An 8205-nucleotide genomic window follows, 5' to 3' on the forward strand; every position below is an offset into this window, starting at 1 on the left:
CCTGAGAGGTGTCCCTTATTACAATAGGATTTCCTTTATCCTGGTGCAGAATACACTGTTTCTCCCTCCCCATGTTGACTGATAGCATTCAATTCAGTAATAAAAAAGGCAATACAATGAAAAGCTGTGTCTAGTAAAATGTTAATGTCGAGTCCCATGTCTCTCTCCATTCAGAGATATCCATATCAAGCCCGTCTATCATTCTGGACTTCATCACATCATCTTGCAAGTCTCCATGTGCTGGCTCCATACATGTTTCTGTGAACACATACACACATAGTCACTGTTCCATTACCAATGGCAGTTAGGATACGTAATATCTGAAACACAAAAAGGTACTATGTTGAAGTTTGAACAGATCAGACAAAACCTACCCAATTATGGTCTCCCCATTAAACAACTGAGGCTGCCGTCTGGCAAAAGCATCTCCAGTCCTTCTGTAGAAATAGGCAGAGTTGAGGGAGAGTTCATCAGTGACACATGGAATGAAAAGGTTGTTGCTATTACTGGACATTTGTGCTTTACTGTATTATAGGTACAAACTGTAACGGTTTTCTAGGTGTGAAGGAGAGTCGGACCAAAATGCAGCGTGTAGATTGCGATCCATGTTTAATGAACAACGTAAACACGAATTAACACAAACACTACAAAACAAAGAACATAAATAACGAAACGAAAACAGCCTATACTTGTGTCAAATAACACAGCGACATGAACAAAGACACTAAGGACAATGACCCACGACAAACTCAAAGAATATGGCTGCCTAAATATGGTTCCCAATCAGAGACAACGATAAACACCTGCCTCTTATTGAGAACCACTCCAGACAGCCATAGACTTTGCTAGATACCCCACTAAGCTACAATCCCAATACCAACACCAAAACCCCAAGACAAAACACACCACAATACAAAAACCCCATGCCACACCCTGGCCTGACCCAATACATGAAGATAAACACAAAACACTTCGACCAGGGCGTGACACAAACCTCATTGTGGATGTGTTGAGTGAATGTGTTGAGTGTCAGGTCTCTCATATCATGCATCGGTGAACACATACACACAGTCACTGTTATATTAGCAATGGCAGTTGGTATTTGACACAGAAACATATACTATGTTGAAGTTTGAACAAGTCAGATTAAACCTACCTAATTCTGTTCTCACCATCGACGACCATTGGTGAGCAGGCAGGAGGTGGGGCTGGAGGTGAGGTCTTTGCCAGAGCCCCATTGACGGGCATAGGAGCGTAGCTCATCTCCTGGCCCCTCATCAAAGATACTGGTCGGTCACACATAAACACACACACACACACACACTCATACACACAGAGCACTGATTACATTATCAATGGTGGTTATGATTAGGCTGGTGGAACCAACCCAATCACTGATTCACCTTTCTATTTCACTTCAGATATCATAAAATGTGACGTGAAATAGACTGGTGAACAAATCGATTAGTCTGCTTCCAGGCTAGGTTATGCCCTGGACATTATATGCATCAAAGAAGAAGAAAATAAACAACAATTGTTTATCACAGACAAACTGAATTGGTCCACTCACACTGACAGCATGGTGAAGAAGGCGCAGCAGCGCCTCTTCAACCTCAGGAGGCTGAAGAAATTTGGCTTGTCACCAAAAGCACTCACAAACTTCTACAGATGCACAATCGAGAGCATCCTGGCGGGCTGTATCACCTGGTACGGCAACTGCTCCGCCCTCAACCGTAAGGCTCTCCAGAGGGTAGTGAGGTCTGCACAACGCATCACCGGGGGCAAACTACCTGCCCTCCAGGACACCTACACCACCCGATGTTACAGGAAGGCCATAAAGATCATCAAGGACATCAACCACCCGAACCACTGCCTGTTCACCCCGCTATCATCCAGAAGGCGAGGTCAGTACAGGTGCATCAAAGCTGGGACCGAGAGACTGAAAAACAGCTTCTATCTCAAGGCCATCAGACTGTTAAACAGCCACCACTAACATTGAGTGGCTGCTGCCAACACACTGTCATTGACACTGACCCAACTCCAGCCACTCTAATAATGGGAATTGATGGGAAATTATGTAAATATATCACTAGCCACTTTAAACAATGCTACCTTATATAATGTTACTTACCCTACATTATTCATCTCATATGCATACGTATATACTGTACTCTACATCATCAACTGCATCCTTATGTAATACATGTATCACTAGCCACTTTAACTATGCCACTTTGTTTACTTTGTCTACATACTCATCTCATATGTATATACTGTACTCGATACCATCTACTGTATGCTGCTCTGTATCATCACTCATTCATATATCTTTATGTACATATTCTTTATCCCCTTACACTGTGTATAAGACAGTAGTTTTGGAATTGTTAGTTAGATTACTTGTTGGTTATCACTGCATTGTCGGAACTAGAAGCACAAGCATTTCGCTACACTCACATTAACATCTGCTAACCATGTGTATGTGACAAATAAAATTTGATTTGATTTGATTTTGTGCATTCCCGCTTTCGACTCTGTCAATCACCCCATTCTTATCGGCAGACTCAACAGCCTTGGTTTATCAAATAACTGCCTTGCCTGGTTCACCAACTACTTCTCAGATAGAGTTCAGTGTGTAAAATCTGAGGGCCTGTTGTCCGGACCTCTGGCAGTCTCTATGGGTGTGCCACAGGGTTCAATTCTCGGGCAGACTCTTTTCTCTACATATATCAACAATGTCGCTCTTGCTGCTGGTGATTCCTTGATCCACCTCTACGCAGACGACACCATTCTGTATACATCTGGCCCTTCTTTGGACACTGTGTTAACAAACCTCCAAACGAGCTTCAATGCCATACAACACTCTTTCCGTGGCCTCCAACTGCTCTTAAACGCTAGTAAAACTAAAAGCATGCTTTTCAACCGATCACTGCCCACACCCGCCCGCCCGACTAGCATCACTACTCTGGACAGTTCTGACTTAGAATATGTAGACAACTGCAAATACCTAGGTGTCTGGCTAGACTGTAAATTCTCCTTCCAGACTTACATTAAGCATCTCCAATCCAAAATTAAATATAGAATCGGCTTTCTATTTCGCAACAAAGCCTCCTTCACTCACGCTGCCAAACATACCCTCGTAAAACGGACAATCCTTCCGATCCTCGACTTTGGCGATGTCATTTAAAAAATAGCCTCCAACACTCTACTCAGCAAACTGGATGCAGTCTGTCACAGTGCCATCCGTTTTGTCACCAAAGCCCCATATATCACCCACCACTGCGGCCTGTATGCTCTCATCGGCTGGCCCTCGCTACATATTCGTCGCCAGACCCACTGGCTCCAGGTCATCTATAAGTCTTTGCTAGGTAAAAGCTCCGCCTTATCTCAGCTCACTGGTCACGATAACAACACCCACCCTTAGCACGCACTCCAGCAGGTTTATCTCACTGGACATCCACAAAGCCAACACCTCAGTTGGCTGCCTTTCCTTCCAGTTCTCTGCTGCCAATGACTTAAACAAATTGCAAAAATCGCTGAAGTTGGAGACTTATTTCTCCCTCACTGTAAATAGCCCATCCAACTACCTACCTCATCCCCATGTTTTTATTTACTTTTTTTATAACTAACCCAACATTGACCACAGCATGAGCTAGCGAGATCTTATTGGCACGTTCTAGCACGTATTTGCATATTTCCATTAGAAAAGCGTACTCTATGAATTGCGGGTCTGTAATAACTCAATTCGTCCTAACCCATGCACTCCTTCTAAACAATGCAATTGTTTGAAACTTTGGCAAAGGGTAAAGTCTACAAAAAGTAATGATCCTTTGAACGTGTTTGGAGCGATGAAACAACTGAACTCCATTAAATTAAGTGAAGCAAAGTGGGCAGAGGGGTGATTTGCATGTGGAGCTTGGTAAAAGGGGGCACGATTTGTTGACATAATTGTAATCTAAACGTAACCACAGCCTTTTCCCACCTGTGTGGTGTGGGTGATTATTTTCTGTTCTGTGTTTTGCTTCAGGACTGTTCGTTTGTCGTTTTATTGTTTTTGTTCAGTGTTCAGTATTCTTATTAAAAACAATATGGACACTTACCACGCTGCGCATTGGTCCTCCTCTTCTTCCACCCATGACGAGCATTGCAGTTTCATAAGGGATGAGTTGGTTTTTAGGGGCAGTCGCTCTTTAAGGCATTGTTTAGCACCTTGATGGAAGTGTGTGCTATCGGTAAAATGTTTATTGCCTGAATATATGCCAATCATGATCTTGATGTTAATTGCTCATTCATGTCTAATGGGATATCCCATGGTGAAATGCATTATGGGTCAAATGAATTATTAAGGTTAGGACAGTGCTTTTACTTATGTTGCTCTTTGTCCTGTTTATTAATTTGTAAATATTGTAAGTATCCTACTTTTGGTGCCTATTTATTTTCCACTTTTGCTAAGAACAGTAGATGTTTTTTAAATGTTTATATCCTTCTCTGCCTCCACTGCTACATCCAATGTGACTGCCTACCTCACATTGTATTGATGCAGCCCTCAATAACAAATGGGTATTGTAACACTAAGGCTCATTCTCCTGAACCTCAGTGTATGAGGATGGAGTTCACACACATAGTTAGGGGAAATGAAAACAAGTGAGAGCAGTGAGAGACATTGAGAAGTTTGGAATGACTGCATGTGCTGACAGTCCAACTTTTTTATTTGATTTAACCTTTATTCAACTAGGCAAGTCAGTTAAGAACAAATTATTGCTTACAATGACGACCTACCCCAGCCAAACCCTAATCCAGACGCAGCTGGGCCAATTGTGCACCGCCCTATGGGACTCCCAATCATGCTGGAAAAGCGTGATCTTCATGGATGGATCCCGGTTTCAACTGTACTGGACAGATGGCAGACAGTATGTATGGCGTTGTGTGGGCGAGCAGTTAACTGATGTCAACGTTGTGAACAGAGTGCCCCATGGTTGGGGTGGGGTTACGGTATGGGCAGGCATAAGCTACGAACAATGAACACAATTGCATTTTATAGATGGCAATTTGAATGCACAGAGATACCATGAGGAGATTCAGAGGCCCATTGTCATGCCATTCATCCGCCGCCATCACCTCATATTTTAGCATGATAATGCACGGCCCCCATGGATCTGTACACAATTCCTAGATCTGTACACAAGGTTCTGTACACAAGTGTTATGCAGGTGAGTGAGGACCCAAAAGCGACTTAACAGAAACAGAGTTTATTCAAGTCCAAACAGAAAACGACAAATCCTGAATCCTTAACAGGAACTGTCCAAACGGGGAATAACAGAAATCCTCTAGTCTGTAGAGGGGAATAACTTTAAGCGGCCACAGATTGCAGGTCGCTTCGAGTAGGCGCAGGTCGTAGCTGACAGAGACACCTGCTCACACGCAGCATCTGATGAAGGCAAAAACACGACAGGACGGAACAAGTACACAGCGAACAGCAAACATCAAACAAGGATCCGACAAGGACAGAAGCAGAAACAGAGAGAGAAATAGGGACTTAATCAGAGGGCAAAATAGGGGACAGGTGTGAAAGAGTAAACGAGGTAGTTAGGAGAATGAGGAACAGCTGGGAGCAGGAACGAAACGATAGAGAGAGAGGGGATAGAGAGAGAGGGATAGAGAGAGAGGGAAAGAAACCTAATAAGACCAGCAGGGGGAAACGAATAGAAGAGAAAGCACAGGGACAAGACATGACAATATATGACAAAACATGACAACGAGTTGAAAATGTCCCAGTTCCACCATAGCCTGCATATTCACCAGTTATGTCACCTATTGAGCATGTTTGGGATGCTCTCGATTGACGATAACCAGCAACTTCACACAGCCATTGAAGAGGAGTGGGACAACATTTCACATGCCACAATCAACAGCCTGATCAACTCTACGCAAAGGAGATACTTTGTGCTGTATGAGGGAAATAGTGGTCACACCAGATCATGACTGGTTTTCTGATCCACGCCCCTAACTTTTTTTAAAAGGTATTTGTTACCAACAGATGCATATCTGTATTCCCAGTCATGTGAAGTCCATAGATTAGGGACTCATTTATTTATTTCAATTTACTTATTTTCTTATATGAGCTATAACTCAGTAACATTTTTGAAATTGTTGCATGATGAGTTTATATGTTTGTTCAGTTAGATGTTCAATGTTTCTTTAAAAATGTATATATTTAAAAGGAATAGTTTCACCATATTAAATGAGAGATATGTTCACATAACAGGGTTGACCTTAAAATGAGGGACAGACATAAATTAACCACTAATCACATTAAATAAATACTAATTTTCAGAAAAGACCTTTCCGGTCCAGAAAAGACTCAAACAAATAAAATAACTAGGTCTTTACAATGATGGTGAAACTTTGAGAAATGTTGGGATTCAATTTGTTAAAATCTTTCTAGAAATGACACAAGGTTGATCAAAGGGACATGTCAAAATGCTGAAATTTGGTATTTCAGAAAGCTTTTTTTCCATATTCAAAATCTGATTTATTGAATTATCTACATGGTCTGTATTAAAAGGCACTTCATAACAGGCTTCAAAATGCAATACTGTTGTACAATTTCTACTTAAATATCAAAGAGACGCTAAAGACACTAATTTTATGGAAATACCCAGGGAATGGGGTTCCATTTGGGACACAGACACTCACTACTGTGATAGGATGTTGTCAATAGAGCTGCAATCTGGGATTCATGTTTCAACCAAATGGCAGCCCCTCCATTTGTTTTGGTATTCATCTAAGGGAAGGGTCTCAGGGGGAAATGAGACCCCTCGCAAATTCATAGACAGTGCTCTAGATCCAAGGGCAGTGCAAAGCTCATGAGTCATGAGGCATGTTATATTATTTAAGAATTTAAAAGACCATTAAACAGATTCCCATAACCCAGACTGTAGCTTTAAGATATTTTAAGCCTGTGTGTGAGATAGTGTTCTGTGCCCTGCCCCAAATGGCACCCTATTCCCTACACTTTAGGGAATAGGGTGCCATTTTGGACACAGACATTATCTCACACACAGGCTTAAAATATCTTAACTACACTTTAGGGAATAGGGTGCCATTTTGGACACAGACATTATCTCACACACAGGCTTAAAATATCTTAACTACACTTTAGGGAATAGGGTGCCATTTTGGACACAGACATTATCTCACACACAGGCTTAAAATATCTTAACGCTACAGTCTGGGATATGGGAACCTGTTTAATGGTCATTTAAATTAATTAGAGAGAAAGAGAAATGAACTGACTCCACTGAGAATCACTGTGATAGAAGCCTGTTCGAGTGAATCATAATAAAGATGGAGGGAGGAAGGTGACAGAGGGAGAGAGGGTTTGTGTCCCCATAACTCGGATGGGGCCACAGTGTCTCCTAACCCCTCCTGTCTCAGCCTCCAGTATTTATGCTGCAGTAGTTTGTGTCGGGGGGCTAGGGTCAGTTTTTTATATCTGGAGTACTTCCCCTGTCCTATTCGGTGTCCTGTGTGAATCTAAGTGTGCGTTCTCTAATTCTCTCCTTCTTTCTTTCTCTCTCTCGGAGGACCTGAGCCCTAGGACCATGCCCCAGGACTACCTGACATGATGACTCCTTGCTGTCCCCAGTCCACCTGGCCATGCTGCTGCTCCAGTTTCAACTGTTCTGCCTTACTATTATTCGACCATGCTGGTCATTTATGAACATTTGAACATCTTGGCCATGTTCTGTTATAATCTCCACCCGGCACAGCCAGAAGAGGACTGGCCACCCTACATAAGCCTGGTTCCTCTCTAGGTTTCTTCCTAGGTTTTGGCCTTTCTAGGGAGTTTTTCCTAGCCACCGTGCTTCTACACCTGCATTGCTTGCTGTTTGGGGTTTTAGGCTGGGTTTCTGTACAGCACTTTGAGATATCAGCTGATGTACGAAGGGCTATATAAATACAATTTGATTTGATTTGATTTGAACTCCTTCTATCCCCATAATATCTATTTTCCCCTGAAGTTTGCACTTGTTCACTTCCCTTGAAAGGAAATTACTGGCATGGGGAACTTTCTCTAGCCCATGCCTACACCAATCCAAGTTGAAGAAATTGAGACAAAAAGTATTAGTATTTTGAACCTGGGGTGTAACTGCACCCGAGGGAAAGAGAAAGAGAGAAAAGAGATGATGAGAGGGGAAAGAG

Source organism: Oncorhynchus gorbuscha, linkage group LG11, assembly GCF_021184085.1.
Source record: "Oncorhynchus gorbuscha isolate QuinsamMale2020 ecotype Even-year linkage group LG11, OgorEven_v1.0, whole genome shotgun sequence".
NCBI lineage: Eukaryota > Metazoa > Chordata > Actinopteri > Salmoniformes > Salmonidae > Oncorhynchus > Oncorhynchus gorbuscha.